Raw genomic sequence first — 20,518 nt, 5'->3', positions numbered from 1 at the left:
GGACATTTTGTGGGAAAAAAACCCCAGCAGTTCACAAGTTTTCCATCAGGTTTCTTGAATGAATTGAGGATCATTTCCTACTGCAGATGCTGGATTATGGGACTAGGAACCACCCACTGCTGGATTTCCTGTTCACAAACTGAGAAGTCTGACTTGACAACAAAACTACCAGTGGTATCCTTGGACGGAGTAGTGATAACCCCGTTGAACTTTAGATCTGTCTGGAAGGCGGTGTCCAGAGAGTTACAGTCAATGCTGTTATTTCCAAGTGGAAATCAGTTAACAAGTGTCTCTCAAAAGTTCATACCGAGATCAATACTACTTAATATCTTCACCAATGACATAGACCGTAGGATCAAGTGCACCAAGCTTTGTCCAGAACAAGGTGAGCAGTGCTGTTAAAACCATGGAAACATCCTGAGTTGGAAGGGACTCTCAAGGATCATTGAGTGCAGCTCCTGGTCACGTTCAGTATTGGGACCAGTCCTATTTAACACCTTTATTGATGATCTCAATCAAGGGATTTAGTACACCCTCAGAAACTTCGTGGATGACACTAAATTGGGTGGGAATGTTGACTTGCTGAAGGGTAGGGAGGCTGTGCACAAGGATCTGGACAGGCTAGCTGGATGGGCTGAGGCCAGCTGTGAGGTTCAACAAGACCAAGTGCCGGATCCTGTACTTGGGTCACAACAATCCCCTGCAGTGCTACAGGCTGGGAACAGAGTGCCTGGAAAGCTGCCTGGTAGAAAAGGACCTGGGGGTGCTGGTCAACAGCAGCTGAAAATGATCCAGCATGTGCCCAGGTGGCCAAGAAGGCACATGGCATCCTGGCCTGCATCAGCAATAGTGTGGCCAGCAGAACTAGGGAAGTGATTGTTCCTCTGTACTTGTCACTGGTGAGGCAGCATCTTGAGTCCTGTGTCCAGTTCTGAGCCCCTCACCAAGAAGGACATCGAGGTGCTGGAGAAAGTCCAGAGAAGGGAAACAAAGCTGGAGAAAGGTCTAGAGAGTAAGACCTATGAAAAGTGGCTGAAGGAACTGGGATTGTTTAGCCTGGAGAAAAGGGGTTCAGGGGAGACCTTATTGCTCAAGTACCTGAAAGGGGATTGTAGCAAGGTGAGGGTCAGTGTCTTCTCCTGGATGAGGAAATGGCCTCAAGCTGTACTAGGGGAGGTTCAGGTTGGACATCAGGAAGAATTTCTTCTATGACACAATGGTTAGGCATCGGGATGGGCTGCCCAAGGAACTGGTGGTGTCACCATCCCTGGAAATGTTTAAGAAATGACTGGATGCGTCACTTGGTGTTGTGGTTTGGTTGACAAAGTGGTGTTCAGTCAAAGGGTAGAGTTTAAGATTTTGAAGGTCTTTTCCAATCGTAATAATGCTAAGATTCTAAGATTTTTGCAAATTATCCAAAAAAAGAGTATTATATTTTTAGGTCAAATTTGGAGTATCATGAAGAAATAGAAAAATATTTAGCTTTTTTATTTTGATGAGGAAAGGGTGGAAATCTGTTGGTTTCTGGGTTTTTGTTGTTTGTGTTTTTTATTGGGGTTTTTTCCTGTTGAGTTAGTTAGTTTGTTTATTTTGGTTGGTTGGCTGTTTTTGTTTTGTTTGTTTATGGTTGTTTTTGGTTTTGTTTTGTTCAGTTTGGGGTTTGAGGTATTAGTTTAATAGCTGAATCCAAAAGCTTTATATGTTCATAACTCTTATGTATACACTGTCTTCTCCAGGTATTCATGAGACTTCCTTTCAATCCCTTCCATACCATGAAGGGCTGTGGCTGGCCTAATTGTGTCTGTTTTGGCCAAATGATTTAAGCACACAATTCATTAGAAAAATCAGTAGTGATAGAGAAATCATGAAAAAAGTATATCCACGGACCACTGTTTAAATCAAATGATAGATCAGGTCAGCTTCTTCTAAATTACTGCTCATTTCTAACTCAATTTGAACTTCACTTGCTGAAGACCTATATTACTGTGAAAATTGCAACCTTCTAAATGTCTGTCGTCAATCACTCTGTAGACAACTATTCAGAATAATGTATGTGCTTTGATGTTTTGGTACTGACAACAATTTAGAAGTCAATATGTTTTTTCCTTGATTCTCTAAGTGAAAAATTATCTTGTAGTTCTTTTCTCTAATGTAATATTGCCATTGTCAGCTGAAGAAAACACAGTTTTGAATTTCAAGTCAAAAATAAGGTACTGTTGATTGAATAACGACAGCTGGAAACACTGTAATGACCTCTCACCAGATGTCCATGACATTTCCATTTGAGATAGTCTTTTTACATTCCTAACTCTTGGTTCTTAATCTCTTTCACATATACTCTTATCTGTGCAATCTTGCTGGTTGTTCCTTATTATCATTTTCTTACCTCAGGGATGGATGTTGTATGCCTCTGGCTTTTGAGTATTATATTGCAGTCTGAATCCTACCCAGTTAATCCAAAATAATTCCTTGTGGCTAAGTTTTTTCATTGTTTCTGACTATTGTAAATAAATCAGATCTTCTTTTGGTCTCAATACTTAATATAATTCAAACTTGAATTGTTATATAAAGTCCCTAAATTTACACATTAGCCAGCAAAAGTAGTCTTTCTTCCTGAATCCCCACTTACTTCACTGGAGCTCTGCATAGACGAAAGCATTGTTTAATGTGGAGCTGCTCCCTAGACTGCTTTCAACTGACACATAATTAAAATTTGGTTAGATAAGATTTGATTTACACTGAATGGTAAACACTGAAAATGTGAAGTATCGGCTCTAAAAATATAATTTAGGAACCCAAAATGAAACTTAGAAATTTAAATTCTTGCCCCATTCCTTAAAAGTTATTAAAAGAAGTGTCTAAATAATTAAGATGCCTCATTTGCCACAAGTTACTGCTCCAAATAGATAAAATTTGTGTTTGAACAAAGCCTCCTATTATTGGCAGTATAGAAAGTTTAGCAGTGCTTTGGAATTAAGGCAAATGTATAATTACATTTTTAAACAGATATCAAATGATGGAAGACAAATCAGTTAGCAAGACTTAATAAAGAAAAGTGGAAACCTGTAGTGCTTACTTTACTGCTTAAGATTAAATTATGTAAGAAATGGATGAATTTGGTTTAAATCCCATGTGAGGAAGATTTAAAGTAGTACGTCCTTAAATACTTTAGCTACAAATTGATACGCTAGATTGGAAACTTTAGGTATATCATTAGTAGATTTCCTCTTGAAGCTACTTTAACTGGCAAACACAGAAGCGACATGTTTGATAAGACAGCAAAATATAAAAAATATAAATATAAATATAAGTATAAATCTAAATCTAAATATAAATATAAATATACAGAAACAGAAAGAAATAGAAATAGAAATAATATAAATAGAAATAATAGAAATAGAAATAGAGAAAAATGTCTAATCTGGGGATGAGTGCACCTGAATGAGGGTGATGCATGAACACTTCTACACAGGCCATTCATTGTAAGGGGCACAGAATGGAAAACCACCAAATAATAAACAACTTGGACTGCTCAGGTACACTAGGGAATTTGAGCCCCATCAGACTGCAAAGTCAGTTGAAATTCCATTTCACATCAAAAGTAAATGCACTAACTGCAAAACTGTTCCGCACAGTAGATCAGGAGAGTAGGTTGATCCATCTGCTTTGTTTCAGAAGATACAATTACTGTTTGATGTGCTTACAAAAAAAAAGAAAAGCAGAAATTAGCTTCAGGAAAAATTTAAAACTAGGAATCTAAATTGGAAGGAGATAAAATACTTTCAGATATTGACACAGTAGCTGTCCATTAGAGTTTAAAATTTTTAGAATATTTGTACAGTAGTCATAATCACAAAGCATATCTAACAGTTATTTCCTTTTTGTGTGCAATGATTGAGCTGCCATTTTTATTATTATTAGTTTCTAGATTATGGTTAGGTAATAAGTAAAATAATTTTTTGTATATTTGTGAAGTATTTAATTTTCTTTTGCCACTTTTTTGGTACCTCAGAATGTAGAATTTATGTGAATAATTTAATGACGTTAAAAAGTACAGTAATTTGTTTCATTCATTAGCTGTACAAAAATCTGAAGTAATCTACCATACAAAGGAAGAATGCTGTCATTTATACCTTTAGTTCTGAATCAGTGATCTTAATTCTGTGAGGTCTTATTCAGTATCAATCCATTTACTATAAAAGGATTTCATGAGAAAAAAATGAGAATAGCACTGCACTCATATTTGTGCAAATTTCAGCAAGGTTAGTTCTTTACTGTTTGGAATATTACTAATTTTCAAGATTCAATTTCTTTTCTCTTAGAAAGTAAAGTCACAGTAGAAATATCTCTTCTTGATAGCCAAATTCTTCATTTATAGTTTTGGTCAAAAAAAAAGACACTAAAGAAGGATGTAAAACTAGGGTAAAAAACTTTTCCATTGATTCAGCAAGCTTTCTAAATGTCAATGCTAATCTCAACTTTCATACATTTTGAACCAGAGAATGTTACCAACTCTCTCTGTTGAGGACATAGTCTCAAAAATGTCAGCTGATTGTCAGATATGCAAGTTCCCTAAAGTGTTATCCATAAATGTTATATCCCTGGGTGCTGCTATATTGGATTAATCTCTTTTCTAGGATGGAATAGACATGCTTCGTCCCCAACGAGTCCAGCACACTAAGAACCATAAAAGTTATACCTCCTGTAATACTCTTTGTTCTTTACTGACACAATGTCTCACCAGCACACAAAGGCAAGCAGTCCTGTGAGAGTTCTGTAACTATGAGTAAGTCTCTAAAGTGGTTCTTTTACAGATTTCACTCAAAATCTGGTGCTTTCTAGATGACAGACAATTTTCAAAAAGCATAGGAGTGACAGGATGCTACATTCAACATATACTCAGTTTTTAAACAGCATCATAAAAATGTTCTACAACCCTTGATAAAAATCTCTGTCTAAATTCTGAGAGCAATGCTAGCAATTGAGTATACAATAGGAATTGTTATTACTATCTTCAGAATACAGGTGAAACACAGGTGTAAGAAATCAGTCATGAAGTGGCAACACATACCAATTGACAAATCAAATTGAAATGTATAGATTAATGTTTTCACTTGCCATAGGAGGGGTCATTTCACTTTTTAAATCCGAGTCTAACAAAGTACAGTAGCCTTGGAGAATTAATAAGACTCTATAAGGACCACATTGATAAATATTTAAGATCTTTTTTACCCAGGAGGTTTTAAGCTTTCTAAATTACTATTTCAGGGACTATAGGGAGGTGTTTTCTGTATAAAATACTTAACACACAGTTATAATTTTTTAATGAGCATCCTGAAGTATAAAATATTTTTCAGTAGTGATGATATGGTATCTATTCTTATTATCTTATTATCTATTAGAGGAAATTTTGTTTTACTTTTAGTTTTTAAATTGCAGGACCAAACCTGGTGAAGGAAGACAGAGTAAGGTAAATATCAAAAACTTTGGAAATTCAAAAATGGCAATTATTGTTAATCCTGAATATTAAAAAGAATACCTTTTCTGTCAAAAATAAATACTGGTAAAATTTAACGATCTGAAAACAATTAAATTTTCCATATAAAAAACTTACTCAAATATGAGACTATAGAGTTAGGATAATATTCCAATGCATTTTTTAAAATACTTGTTTTTAAATTCTCTCCATAAAAGGAGCTTCATCAAGAAAGATTTTTGTGCACAAAAATGAAAAAGAGATAATGAATTATGCAAAAAAAAGGCGTTATAATTTAGAATTAAACATGCAAACCTCTAGGTCACTTGCGATTCTTGGATATGTAAAAATTTTATAGATAAATACGTAGTTTTCTTAAATGCATTACCTGCATTACCATTTATTCTTTAAATGCACATCTTCATATTAGTTTAAATGTTCACTCATCATCTTGGCACCTCTTTACAAAGAGAAAAAAGTTGAAAAACCTTACCCAATATATGACTATTTTTCAAAAGCAACGAATAAGAGATATTTTAATCTTTTGACAGCATTAAAAACTATTCACGCAGAGAACAGCAGGCTATCACTTGTATTAAATATATATGAAAATCTATAAAACATTTGAAATGTTTTGAAAACTGAAGTATGTTATCCACTGCTGACAAAAAAGAGAATGTAAATTAGTTTAAAGGTGGGGTGGTGTTGAAGAGTAAAAAAAAAAAATCTTGTTTCTTAATTTCGTCCAGAGACTAAGCATAGAGAAGAAGAAATCACAAAAAAAACTGCAGACAGAACAACTGAGGATTACTGTCTCGAACAGAAGTGTAAACACTAAAATTCTGAAATGCTAAGAACACGTCCATCATGTCAGCCAGTATGTGAAGTGCCTGGACTTTGAAGAGATTCTAAAAGTCATAACAGTCTTAAGAAGTTAAAACAAAATCAAACAAAAAAAAAGCAAAAATATTAGATGTCATAAATTTCTCTGGGACTTTACAACTCAATTGACATTTCCTGGGAATATTTTGTTAAGTTACATGACCTTTTTTGCAGACAATTCCAACCTTTTTGTTTTATGCAGTCGCTAAATACTTGAAGCTAAAATCTCTCCTCACTAAGCAAATGAACATAAATTTCTTCATTGAATAGATATTTTTTAATATTAAATATTTAAATGGCAATTTGGGCCTATAAAAAATGTCTTGACAAGCTTTTATAGAGGTGCTTTTAGGGACCTAATTACATCATAATTCATACATGAGAGTATTTAAGGTTTAATTACAAAATTTTATAGTACACTTTTTATCTTACTGTCTTTATAATTTCATCATGTTTTCAGGTATGTGTAGGACCAGCACTTCTTCTCTGACAGAAACTTTGAACAAGCCAGTATTGCTCAGATTTTTCTGTATATGCAAGTAATGCTAGACCCTGAAGAAAAGTCAGGCTATTTTTAAAAATATATTTGGTTAATAAATTATTTGTATTTCTAAAATCCTGAAGAAATCGTTACTCTGTATCTTTCTGTCATAGCATTCTTAGAATAGACTGAAGGCTGCTTTTTTTTTTTTCTTTCTTGTATGTAAAGAAATTCCAAAGAATAATGTTGAATTGCAAAAGTATGGAATATCTGCTACTCTAGACCTTTTGAACTATGCATAAAATACTCCTATGGCAACACAACACAAAAAACTGCCACATATCAAAGACACTCCTGCTAGGTGTGTGCTATCCTCCCAAACAGAAAGCCTCACTTACATGACATAACAAACATTTATGGGTCAAGAGTCACAAGTTGCTTACCATTGGTGTATATGATGGGTAATATAATAAGAGAAAAAAATTCTCAGATCATCCTATGCTGCAACTTAAAATTATAACTTAAAAAAAAAAAAAAATTAAGCCTTGCTCTGATGAATAAGATTAGTTTTTGAGTTAGGAAGATTAGATAAAGTAGTATTTCCTTTATAGGAAGGTCAGTATCTACTTTACTTATCTCCTTTCACCTTGATCTGCAAAACAGCGTGTATTTTTTAAGGTAATAATAAAATTCTGTCTTACAACAAAATTTGCGTGGTAAAGAAGATAGAAGAAATAGAAGACAATAATGAGAATCTTCATCTTTTAACTCTAAATTCTGTCCTATTTTTATGATCAGAGTACTTTGTTTTGCTGTGTAATTGCTGCTATTTGTAGTCAATATTTAATGTTGCATTCCCTTGTAAAATCAGCCATCTTATATCTACAAAGCAGAGGAATACAAAATCCATTTGTTGTTAATGGGAATCATGAAGCTGTCTTCTGCTGTTAGCTTTGACAAATAACATATCAAAAAAAAAGTAATTGTAATTATATTGATCCGTCCATAGCGGATTTGCATTAAATAGTAATATAGGTATGACTTCTAACCAAGTCTGGCACATAATCATAGTCTGATTTTGCTTATGAATATTTATTTTATAAATTTACATTTTGGACAGAAGAAAATAAAACCAAGAAAAGCTATCATCACTGTCATTAACAAGATTCAATACCATTGCCATAGGATGAATTAAAAAAACCCAAACCCCATCAGATAAATAAACATTTATCATGAATGGGATTTAGCATTAGGTATGTATAAAACATGTAAAAATTCTTATTCATAATTCTATTTAATAGCTGATATTTATTGCTAGTTTGGTTGTGTTGCAAACATCTTCAGCTGTTTTTCAAATGTAGGTGTTTTTTTCTCTGAAAACAAGAGTAAACTAAATCTAACTGATTATAAAAATGCATTTTTTACACAAAAGTAAGAAGAGATTTCTCTCTGAAAGTTCTGAAGCTTTACCTGGAATAAATACATGAAAAAAATTACATTTTTGTCCTGGGGAGCAAATGTCTGTTTAAATACAAATCCTAATGCACCCATATTTGAGTGAAGCATATGTTATTACTTCCATCTCCTCTTCCATATTAACTCATGGTGATATCTTCTCTTTCTTACCATTCGCCTGGCTTCATTTTGTCCTTAAACCTAAAGATAAGAAGTACCTTTATTCTATAGACAGGTAGTCGTAGTGATCAAAAAGTAATATACATATATTTAACATATATACAAGCTGCACTAGTTTTAATGGGAATGTCATAGATTAGGCTAAATTTCATACTAGCCCTTGCTTGAAATATAATAATTCTTTTCTTCATTTAACTTTATTGCCTACAAATATTTTAAAAACTTGTTCAGCTGGTCACCTTCTTTTACAACAAGATTAATTGGAAATGTTTTGTGTGGTTTGAAAGCAAAATACATAATCACAGTTTCCTGTTCTGGCTATATGGAAGTAAATAATTCTTGGGATGTTTTTTGTATTTTGGGTATTTTTGCAGGGGTTTTTGTTGTTGTTTTTTCCCTATACTCATACCTCACTGCTCAAATTTTGCGTTTGGTTGCTCAGGGCTTTAAAATAGTTCACCTAAAAGGTCTGTTGAACTATGTATCCTGGTGTTAATAATAGGGAACACACAAGAATAGGTCGAGCAGATAGTTATACTTATCATGAATATTTCCCAAAAGATCAGTGAATCTATAATTCAGGCACTGTTTTAAACAAAGGTATTCTTTTGACAGATAATACCACTCTCGACCGGGAGTAATTCTCTTGGTCATGTCACCTCTATATTCCTCGTGACCTACAATAACATCAATGTAGAAATCGTGTCATTTCAGATCAAACTTAACTTCTGTGGAATAAGTGACAGAACATTTGCTCAGACACAGAAATTATACTTGCTGCATTTCTTTCTTAAGATAACAGCAGTATGGAGCTGTTTCAAAAGATTAGGGTATGTCTAAGTGCCTAATAGAGCTGATCATTATCTAATAAAGGAAACCAAAAATGTGCCTGATGACACAGATGATATGGAAATTTATATACTTTGTGAGCTTAGTTTTTCCAGGCTCAGCTCTTCAAGCTGATGCACAGACACAAGTCATGTCTAACCATTTTAGAATCTGCATGTCACTGTATAGAAATCTTTTCTATTTGTACAGGTCCTTCAGACACATGCAGTATTTTGTCCTTTCTTAAATATCTCATGCATTCATTGCAAGTATAAAATTTAGATTGTGTAATTATGTTTCGACATCTAATTTTAATAGCACTTCCAAAAGATGTGTCTTTTCACAATTGTTCTTTTTACAAAAAGCTAAAACAAACAACAGCAAACAAATACAACTTTCCTTACATTTAGGGTTTAAAGATACTCTTCAAAAGATAAGCAGTTTATAAGAACTAGAGGATGAAGATATTGTCTTTCATGTGTCAAACTACTTCCCAATTTTTTTCAATATTCTGGACAGGTGAAATATGAGTAACAGAAATCTCTCTTGGATGTTGACACTGCAGAAGAGAGTTCAGAAGAATGTAAAAAATCTTTAAAATATATACTTGTCTTTACAAGTTGTGTCTTTGCGTTGGATCAGTTTTTATGTTGATAGAAATTCTTCTTAATATTATTAAATTTGGAATAGATTTAGAAATTTTCACAAGTATTTTCTAGGGGTGGGTGATATAGCATAGTCGAAGATTTGGGATCAAGGGCATGATATAATTCCTCTCTGTCACTCAGGTATTAAACATGAATTATGGAAGGTGATTACATCTGTCCCCCTTGCCTGAAGCAATGAAATTAAGGTTTTACAGAGCTATCAAAAACCTGCTGTGTCAGAGATTAGCATGATTTCAAATTATATCAAGTGCAGGAGGATAATACTTTATGGCTTGATTCAAACCATATTTGAAGAAACATGGGAAATATGAAAAAGCTTCCATATTGTCAAAATTCTACTTAAATAGCAGCTCTTACAAAAAGGGTGGGGTTATTTTCATTCCTTTTTTTTTTTTATGCATACATAACTTTATTTTTTGCTGGCATAGAAAATTAAAATTTTCATCAGAATGGTGAAAACAAAACTTTTTAATTAGCCTAAAATAAAATAAGAATGTTGTATGAGTTAATCTGTAAATGAGGCTGTAGTAAAACTGGACATCTATTCACTGAAGCTGTATAATACCTTTCCACATATAATGACACACGGACATAGTTATTATCTGAGCCTCTTTGTGACCTTTTCATGAGCAATATGTAAAGAAGCAGGTAGATAAAACAGAAGTAACTATGATAACACAGCAACTTAGTTTGTCATCTTTCTATTGATAAAATACACCAGTACCTAAGGTCCAAACATATCTGCGGGCTAGGTCCTCTTTTCCACCTGTCCTGGGTAACCCAACATATGTGTATTGTATTCCATATGTTTTCTACACCAATCTGCCCAAGACTGGTAATGTCCCTTTAACAGACAGAGGACAGAAGCAGAATCAGCGTGTCTTACCCCAGGTTTGTGGAGGTGGGGGATGCCAGAGTTCTTTTAAAAGTCCCTTTAAGAATTTCATAACACCCTTTTTATGTCCACAGAAGGCAGCCCCCATCTCTGGATCTGGGGAGGACATTATCTTTGGACTTTTTTTTCACTGCAGCCACTCAAGACAACAATGCCAGGAAAAGCAGGACTCCTGCACCCCAGACTCCACCAGTTCCAGCTGTTGACCTAGTTCCAGATGGCACTGTTGATAGAGGTGAGAGAGACCTTGTCCAGTGGCACAGAGCAAACGGCTCAGAAGCATTTGACTGGTTTTGGACAGCAGTAGTTCTCCAGGTTTCTTTTTTTTTGGCCTTGTTTCCCGTTGGCTGTTGTTTGGGGGAAGAGGGAGTTTTTTAATCATGGAGCTTCAGTTGCTGTGGGTTGTTTTTTTTGATTTGTTATCTCTCTCCCCCACATGGTCAGGAGAAGGAGGCTTCTCTGCCATCTTGTCTTTGTCCCCTGGACAATGCAGTCAGCTATGGAGGCCATGGTACTGGGAGGAGCTTCCCCACATCTTGTTTCCTTTTTTTCCCAGGGAGTCCATGGGATTTAATACCTTTATATCTAGTGATTATTACTGGTTTCTTGGTTGTAGTTGTTTTTTTTTTTTAGTAAACTGGTATTTTTCACGTATCTTCTTTCACATATCTTCTCACGTATTTGTCTTTCCATATTGATGAAAGGGAAGTGGTTAAAGCTAAAAAGGGAGTAACTCCTTTTGGAGTGTCCACCTCATATAAATTGTTTTAAACCAAGACACTACCATACAGGTGAAAGCAGCTAAACATACTCAAAGGCTTTTCAGAAACTGTATGGCTTTAATTTTTAAGTGTCTTAGATCAGAGTAACTGTTCTTATTTTACAGACTGGAAAGAGAACATGTGATTCTTTTCAGCTAAATGTACCTACCTGAAAGTTAGGTTCTTAGATTAAGTTAGTCCCATAATCTTCTTCTGCATTACTCTACTTGGGAAAGACAAAGGATAGAAAAGAAGAAAGTTTCATTTTCTGTGTAAAAGACCAGTGAAAGATGTGGTGGTTTAAAACACAGTGAGAAAATTAAATCCACTTGAGCTTTCCCCTTTTCCCCGCTGTAAGGCCCCCAAAACTTCACTCAATGAGACACTTAAAGGGCTTACAGTTTTTCATGTAATCTGAGTTAGACACATGGGAGAAATACCAACAAGACATTGTCAAGAGGTCAAAACAACAACAAAAATATTACCAGCAACTTTAGAAAGTAAAAGAACTTTGATAAAAGTTTTACAGCAGCATTCAATCAACATTAAACATTCCACAAAGCATTAACTTAGCCCCCTCCATGATGTGATTGGTATGGAATTCAACATTGTTAGAAACTCCACCCCTTTCCTCTATAACTTTGACATAAGCCCATAGCTGTTAGATATGAGAAATAGGACAGATCTGTTGAATGCCATAGGTCAAGATCAGAGGAATCACCATCAACAGATACTTTGTGGTAGTGATGTGCTATTTGTGTATAGACTGTGTAGACAGTAAGGAAGGACTGATGGGCAAAACCTTCCTCAATTCAAAGAAGCCTTAGGTCTGCACACTGGCTCCCTTAAGGACTTCAGTTATACTGTTATTATACTATTATTTGCTGGGAAAACAAAACAGTGGCACATAAGCAATTCAGAAGATCTCCAAAATACATCAAGGACAACTTCCTTACTCAGTTGTTGAATATATCAACTAGGAGTGCTGCTCTTCTGGACCTACATATAAAGAAGAGTTGTTTCAAAACATGAGCATCAATGGCAGTCTTGGTCACACTGACCATGAGATCACAGAGTTTCAAGATCTGAAAGACCATGAGGAAAATAATCCGGGACTAAAGACCTGGATTTCAGAATGACAGAACTTGTTCAGGGACTGATCCCTGGGAGTCTGTCACGAAGACGAAATGAGCTAAGGAATACTGTTAGAATTTCAGAAACATCTTTCTTAAAGGATCAGTCCAACCACTCAGCCAGACAAGGAACATGTATAACATAAAGACCAGCATGGTTAGAGCTAGTAGAAGAATTTTAAAACCAAACTAAATAAGCAAACAACAAAAAAAAAAAAACAAAAAAAACCCCAAACCCAAATCAACCAAAAAACCCAAACCAAAACCCTAAAAACAAAGCAACTGCAAACCCTACCAAAATAAACCAAAACGAGAATTAAGTATGGAAAGGCTCTGAAAGAGGTATGTAGAAAGAGTGATTGAGCATTCACAGGTGACATGAAGAGGTCAAAATCTCAGCTGGAGCTCAAACTTAAAATAGAATTGTAAAAAAAAAAAAAAAACCCAACAAGAAAAGTGTTCTGTACCTATGTACGTGGAAAGTTCTGTACCCATGTAAGTGTGTAAGTGCAAGGAGTATGAAGGAGTATGAAGGTCCACTTCTGAATGGGACTAGCAAGTTACTCACAAATTGCATAAAAAAGTTGAGATACTTAATGCCCTCTTTGCCTCAGTTTTCATAGTTAAGGTCAGTTCCGAATTCTCTTTGCCAAGATCAATGATGAAGCAAAGAGCAAAGAATGATCAAGAAAACATCTGAACAATTTGGACATATACACACCTGTGGGGCCTGACAGGATACATCAGGGTGCTAAAAGAGTTGCATGGCATCTTTGCAAAATCATTCTCTGTCATCTCTGAAAGGGTTATAGGATCCAAGGGGAATCCTGAATTATTCTGAAAGGGAAAAGAGTGCATCCATCTAGACACAGGGCAAAAAGGAAGATCAGGAAACTGCAGGCCAGTTAGCATCACATCAGTCACTGTGAAAATTAAGGAATAGGTCCTCATGGAAGAAAATTCCCAGCACTTGAAGGACAAATCAAACAGTAAAAAGTGATGGGGAAAGGCAACACAGATTTAGCAAAGGTCAATTGTGCTTGACCAACCCCGTTGTCTTCTGTGATGTTTGGTGGATGAAGGCAGAGCAGTGGATGTTGTGTATCTTGATTTTAGCAAATAATTTGACATGGTCTCCCGCAACATTCTTGTTGGCCAGCTGATCAAGATATAGATTGGACAGGAAGACCATAGAATAGATAGAAAACAACCTAAATTGCCAGGCTGAAAGGGTGGTATTTAATATTCTAAACAATCACTTGTTCATGAGTGGAGTTTCTCAGAAATTGGTACTGCATCTGTTAGTATTGAGTATCTTTATATATGGTTGGGATGATGAGATTGAATGCAACCTTTAAGAGGGACTCTTCCAATACCTAAAAACAATTAGAGAGGAGGTGGAGAAAGAGACATGGTGGTAGGTAAGAGGGAAAAGGCACAAGCTAATTCAGGGAATATTCTGTCTGAATGCAAGAAGAAATTCTTTATCGTGAAAACAATTTTGCATGCGATTAGGTCACTCAGACAACTGGTGAAATCTTACTTCCAGGAATTATTCCAGAATTGGCTTGACACTGCATGACCTAATCCAAGGCTTTTCTTTCAAACAAAGGTTGGACCAGATGATTTCTAGATGTCACTTCCAGAACAGACTTTTATATGATTCTGTGATATCTGCAAGAAATATCTCTTACAACTAAAGATGACAAGAAGGTGAAAGAATGTAGCTGACAGAGGTGAGGACCCCTGGTCATAAATCCATTTGAAATTCAGGATATACTTGCTCAGATTTGGCATCACATTAGCTAACTTTTCATTTAATTGCATCTGTGGTTCAAAGGTAGGTAAAGTTGATGGGGTTTCTTTATATTCATGTAAATCACTATGGTAACACTGATACATAAAACAACCTTGTGGTGGCAAGTGGGAAAATAATCCCTCTCGCTTCAGCTTTTGAAATGTAGGCATCTAATCTATATTACCATCCAGAATCTCATCATAATTAATATGGAGAGACAGATGTCTCTGGAAAAAAAGATCATAGGCAACTCTTGCAAGCCAGATACCTATCATTTAGGCATGGCTAAAATTAAGTGAGATGAATTGCTTTTTAAGTGACATGCCCAAGGAAAAGTAATTATGTCTTGCAAAGTAATTCCCTCTGATTTTTTTCTGAAAAGGAGTAAGTTCTAAAACAGATACAGCATGTACAGATTCATGTTCTGACTCTGAGAAAACAAATGAGTTCATATATTTAAGCAATGTTTTTTATGGGGTGTCCAACACAATGTTCCTAAGACCATTATGGGACTGTATAGAATCTGCTCGTAATGGAAAAGAATCTCATCAGAGAGAGAAAGATAGCAGATTTAAGTCTTTGACAAGAGAAATGTGTTGGGACTAGGAAAAAGAACCCACAACTGTTTTGTGTGACTAGTGTGCCTAGGTTTAATTCGTGCTATTCCAGGCTTTTATGTCTTTTTTGTAGTTTTTTTTTATACCTAATATAGCAGAATTTATCTCCGGTTTATAGTATAATAATTTTGATTAGTTTTAAGGGAATATTCAATTTTTGTAATGATCTGTGACTTGCTTAAAAATAGAATAAACACTTTAACACAGAATTGTCCTTGCCCTGAGAACTACTTGATTTATTCCTTGCCAGCAGTTCTGCACCTAAGGTCTTATTTAAAATATGTTGTTCACTCTTTCTGCCTTAACTCCTTCAGTTTATTTCAAGGGGAGCCAGAATTGTTTGCCTTGGGCTTTCCACATGACTGTGGTCCTTTGCTTTTCAGATCAATTCCTGAGGCAAGAGATATAACCACTTCAAATCTTTAGAAACAATACTTTATTGGCTCCAGAACTATATGCTTTCTTTTCAGAACAAGTATAAGGCAGAACTCATAGAATCTGTGGCTACACAGATTAATTGGGCTTAAAGGACCATTATTGCTTATCCTGATTTTTGGAAGGGGGTTTGGAACATGGACAAACTGATAAAATGAGGTCTCTATGTACTGGGCAATTTTGTAAATAATTTACATCTCAGTTACCTAAATCGTAATTCTAAGAATTATTTTTAAATTATACCTAGTTTATGGATTCTGAACTCCTGAAAACACAATTCTGTTATTTGTGATCCACATGCAAAACAATACCTAAAATTACACCCATTCTGTAGTTCTCTTAGACACATGGATATTCTCATCCTTACTTTTGCAATCAAGTCATAGATAACTGTAAAAGTTAAAAGAAATGATAACTGTAAAAATAAGAGGAAAAAAGAACAGTACATTTAAATTGTTCAGCTTCTTAGCCTTCTGAAGATTGTACTACAATCTTTTTTTACATGCACAACAATCTTTTGCAATAACTGAGGCCCATACTTCTATTGGCATCTGAGCAGAGCAAATTAGTTGTGAGTCAACATATTCTTATTTAATTTCTTCTTACAACAAATCTTTTTAAGAAGTACAGAAAGGAGGCAGAATGTAGTAATAATAACAAGAACAAAACTTTTCAGTTATTGTGGTGTGGTGCATTGACTTCACTGACCTCCAGGTTCCCATCAAGCCACTCTATCATTGCCCCTTCTCAACAGGAGAGGGGGAGAAAATATGATGAAAAGCTTGTGCATCAAGATAAGGATGAAGAACACATACCAGTTATTGTCACAAGAAAATATGACTCAGCTTAGAGAAATTAATTTAATTTCTTTCCAATGAAGAAATATAATGAAGAAATAAACACAAACATTAAAAACATCTTTCTCCCACCCCTTCCTTCTCCCATGCTCAACTTCCCTTCTGATTTCTCTACCTAATCCAGAGTGGCACATGTAGATGAGGAATGGGGGATTGCGGTCAGCTCATAACATATTATCTCGGCTTACAATCTTTCTCCGTACAATCTTCAGATAAATTCTGGGGTCTCACCCATGGGATACAGTCATTCATTAACTTCTCCAATGTCAGTCCCGGTCACAGGGTGTAGTTCCTCATGAACTACTCCAGCTTGATCTCCTCTCCGTAGTGCCACAGGTCATGCCAGGACCTTGCTCCTTTGCAGGCTCTTCACAAGATCGAACCTTCCTTTGGGAACATCCCTCTACTCCAGTATGAGCTTCTCCCTGGGCTGCAGATGACTATTGGCTCCGCCATGGACTCCTGTGGACTGCAGAGGGACAACCTCCATCAGTTTCCAGTGTCTTCTCATGGAAGTGACCTGCGCAGCACCCCCTACTATCAAACTTTGCTACATAAACCAAATACATATGGACACTGCGTAAGGACTGTGAGGAGTCTCTAGACTGTAAGAAAGTATAATCCTAAGTCTGTAGACTAAAGCTGACATGTCAGATATAAGTCTGTGTACTACCTATTCAGCCAATGTCATATCTGCTTTGGTTTGGCAGCAATACAAAATAAATCAAAGTGGTCTTACAAAGCAGGACCTCTGAGTTAAGAATCTCCATTATTAAATAACCAATTTACAAGGAACAAGATATATGGGCTCCATGTCTCTCAGAGTCCTGTATCACCTCCTTTCTTTACTATCACATCATCTTCAAAGAAAATTACTCCCACTTACAGTGATCAATGTTTGACAGGGTAAAAAGTTATTCTATAAAAGGGATGGATATTCCAGTGCAACTGTAGAATAGCTTACTACTTTGTTTTCCATATTTTTTACATATATTATGTTCAACACATTTCTGAGCATTTCATGGTGTTTTTTATTATGAAGTCCAAGTACCAGTCATTATAAAAAACAGAACTGGAAAGCAGAAAGCCATACATTAAAGAGTAAACTCAGAAGCACAGATGTGGACTCTTACTAGCAACAGATCACAGTATTTTTATGGACAAATCTAAATCTAATGCTCAGCCTAAATATGATTATGTTTGTTTTCTCTGTTGGTTGCATCTGCTACTTGCAAGGATTTTATTCTCAAGTGTGGATTTACATCAACAGAATAATTCATAATTGTTGTTGTAAGTTATTTGATAATATATATCATTGTGTTTGGAGTTTTACACAGCCACACAGTCCTGGATGAAACTAAATATCTTGCATCTGTGATCCCAATTTATGCAAATTATTATAGGCTGCTAAAATTAGCTGTTTCTAGGCCACTTCATGTGACTACATGGGTTGCCTTTTTCGTGTGTGTACGTGTGTTTGTAGAAGTGAAGGACATTGCATCTTTGCTTTTCCCTTCTGACACGCTAGAAAATAAAGGTATACTGTGTTCTCTCATATATAACACTGACATATGCAATTGGATACCTGTTCTTTTTAGTTCTCTTGTTCTAGCTGCTAAAAACTGGGTGCTAATATGATATAAAAGCTATTAAAATTATATTTATATATTGGTCTGTTTATACTATATTTGATATTAAAAATCTATAAATGCATGTTCTAATAATTTCTTGGAGTTGATAGTATAGCCATAAGAAAAATTACTTTCAGAGAAAATAATCTCCTCTGGTTTGGTAATACATATTTATACCTTTAAACTGTTTATGTTATTAGTAATTTTTTATTATCTTAGTATATTTCGCTTAGGAGGGACTCTGTTTTGTTGTGGAGAGGAATATGTCCTCTTCCTCTCTCTCTTTCATCATATCCAGTATTTCTAGGTCTGAGTATTTTTTTCTCCATAAGAAGTTCCCAAGAGGAATATTTATAAAATTACTTTGAAAACCAGCAAAATCATAATTTCTAGATTGCAATATTTTGTCGGTCTTATCTGATTGGCAAATGTGATCTAAAGTGTGTTATTCTCTTTATTTAACTCCTATGTGTTTTATTTCCTACTGCTGCATATATTGATAAAGGTTTAAAATTCGCTCTTTTATTGATCAAGCCTTCAATGAATGAGTTTGTTACAAAGTTCAGAATTCATCAAACTAAAATAATTCAAAGGTCTTTCTCACAATGTTTAGACCCCAAAATAATTTGTTTGTTTTGCTACTAAAACCATTGCAGAATGCATTGTGGAAGACGGCAACTACACAAGACAGACTAGAGCACAACTGCATTTTTTAGTGTTGGTGTCGCAGTTGTGTAAAGAGGAGAATATATTGATATAGAAAAGAAAGAACTATGGAAAACAAAATATATTAAATGGTGTCACCAAGCTTTAGGCACCTAGATGGCTGCAGGATAGAATTAGATTTTATGAATGAGAAGTAATAGCATTCACACTGACTTATGAGTGGTAAGATGCTACCCAGTGTTTGGGAACAGCAAAGCTCCTATATGACACAGGAGGATAGAAACAATGGTGTATTGTCTTCAGGCTTAGAAAGATAAAGAAGATGCAGCATACAGTGAGAGAAATAAAAAAATGTTTTTGCAATTTAGAGAAGTAAAAGACATTTTAGGGAATAGAATATATATTCATTTTTGTTGGTAATTTATTGATCTAGCTTCTTTGGCAATCAGTTTTTAAATTCTTTTGTGTTGGCTCATAGTTTCAATTCCTTTTCCTCTGTTATTTAACCTTCTCTCAGGTATTTGTTACGTATGTGCATACTACAGCTATGAGCTAGGCTGAGTTTCCTTTGTATGTTTGTGATGCCTTTTGAGACACTGAGGCAAAAATAGTGATGAATATGAGAATGACAAGGATAATGTTAGTATCCAGGAAAGGTAATAAATGTTCTTTTTTCCTCTCTTATCACCTTTTCATTCTGAAACTCAGTAGAAACTATCTGGTTTAATATTCTTTCAAACAATATCCTTACAATCTAAATTTAATAAGTCTTTGATGGGAAGTTAAATACAACTCTAGCCAGCACAGGGGGTGTAGCAAGATGATGGCAGCAGGGCCTGGGACTGCCCCATGCTGGACACAGATGATTCAAGTCAATGCACCCACCATAGGGCACAGCTGAGCCCACAGATGAGGGGGTAGTGGCTTCAGGAAAACACAATTAAAAATGGGCAAAAAATTTCAGATAGTGGAGGGATGACAGACTCAAATATAATGACAAAAAAGAGGCAACACCATGGTGAGAGAAGAAATCTCTCTGGAGGTAGTGCTGCAGGCACCAGAGCAGAGATTCCCCTCAGGCATGTGGGAAGACCCCAAGTCAAATCTTGTTTGCCCATGACAGTAGCTGGCAAGGGATCTCTCTGTCTTTATGTGAACCTGTGAGCTTTTCTATCTCATTTTCTCCCCTGCCCTTGTGAGGATGGAGAGTGAGAGAGTGGCTGAGATGGAATTTGGCATCCAGACAGCATCAATCCATCACACACACACTAGATGTAACATAAAAGATGTAGGTAAAGCAGAATATAGAATATAGAACATAAAATACCTAACATCCGTATTTCCAGAATTACATTGATTTCAAATTCAGGGGAAAAAATCCTTATTGGCAGCTCCGGGACAAAAGAAAATGAAGCTTTGACACAAGGCAGCATGTTTCCATAATACAAGAAAAAAATACGGTCTTAAGATTGTGATTGAAATAATTAACAAAAGAGTGAAATTGCCTGCAGAGACAATTTTGACAGGGCCTCAAGAGCAGTGCTAGGACACAGTGTCCCTGTACAGTGTCCCCCCACCACTGCCCACACCCCGAACCCCACATCAGCCCCTGGGCGTGTCAGCTGATGCTGATGGTCCCAGTGAAGCTGCAGCAGGGCTGGCCTCCAGCCCCCACAGCCCTGCCCTGTCTGGCCATGGACTCTGCTGAGCTGGGCTCACGCTTTGGCTCAAGTTGAACCTGCCCTCAGACTGTGC

This window comes from Corvus brachyrhynchos, unplaced genomic scaffold (assembly GCF_000691975.1).
Source record: "Corvus brachyrhynchos isolate BGI_N302 unplaced genomic scaffold, ASM69197v1 scaffold136, whole genome shotgun sequence".
NCBI classification, from domain to species: Eukaryota; Metazoa; Chordata; class Aves; order Passeriformes; family Corvidae; genus Corvus; species Corvus brachyrhynchos.
This window is presented reverse-complemented; position numbering follows the sequence as displayed.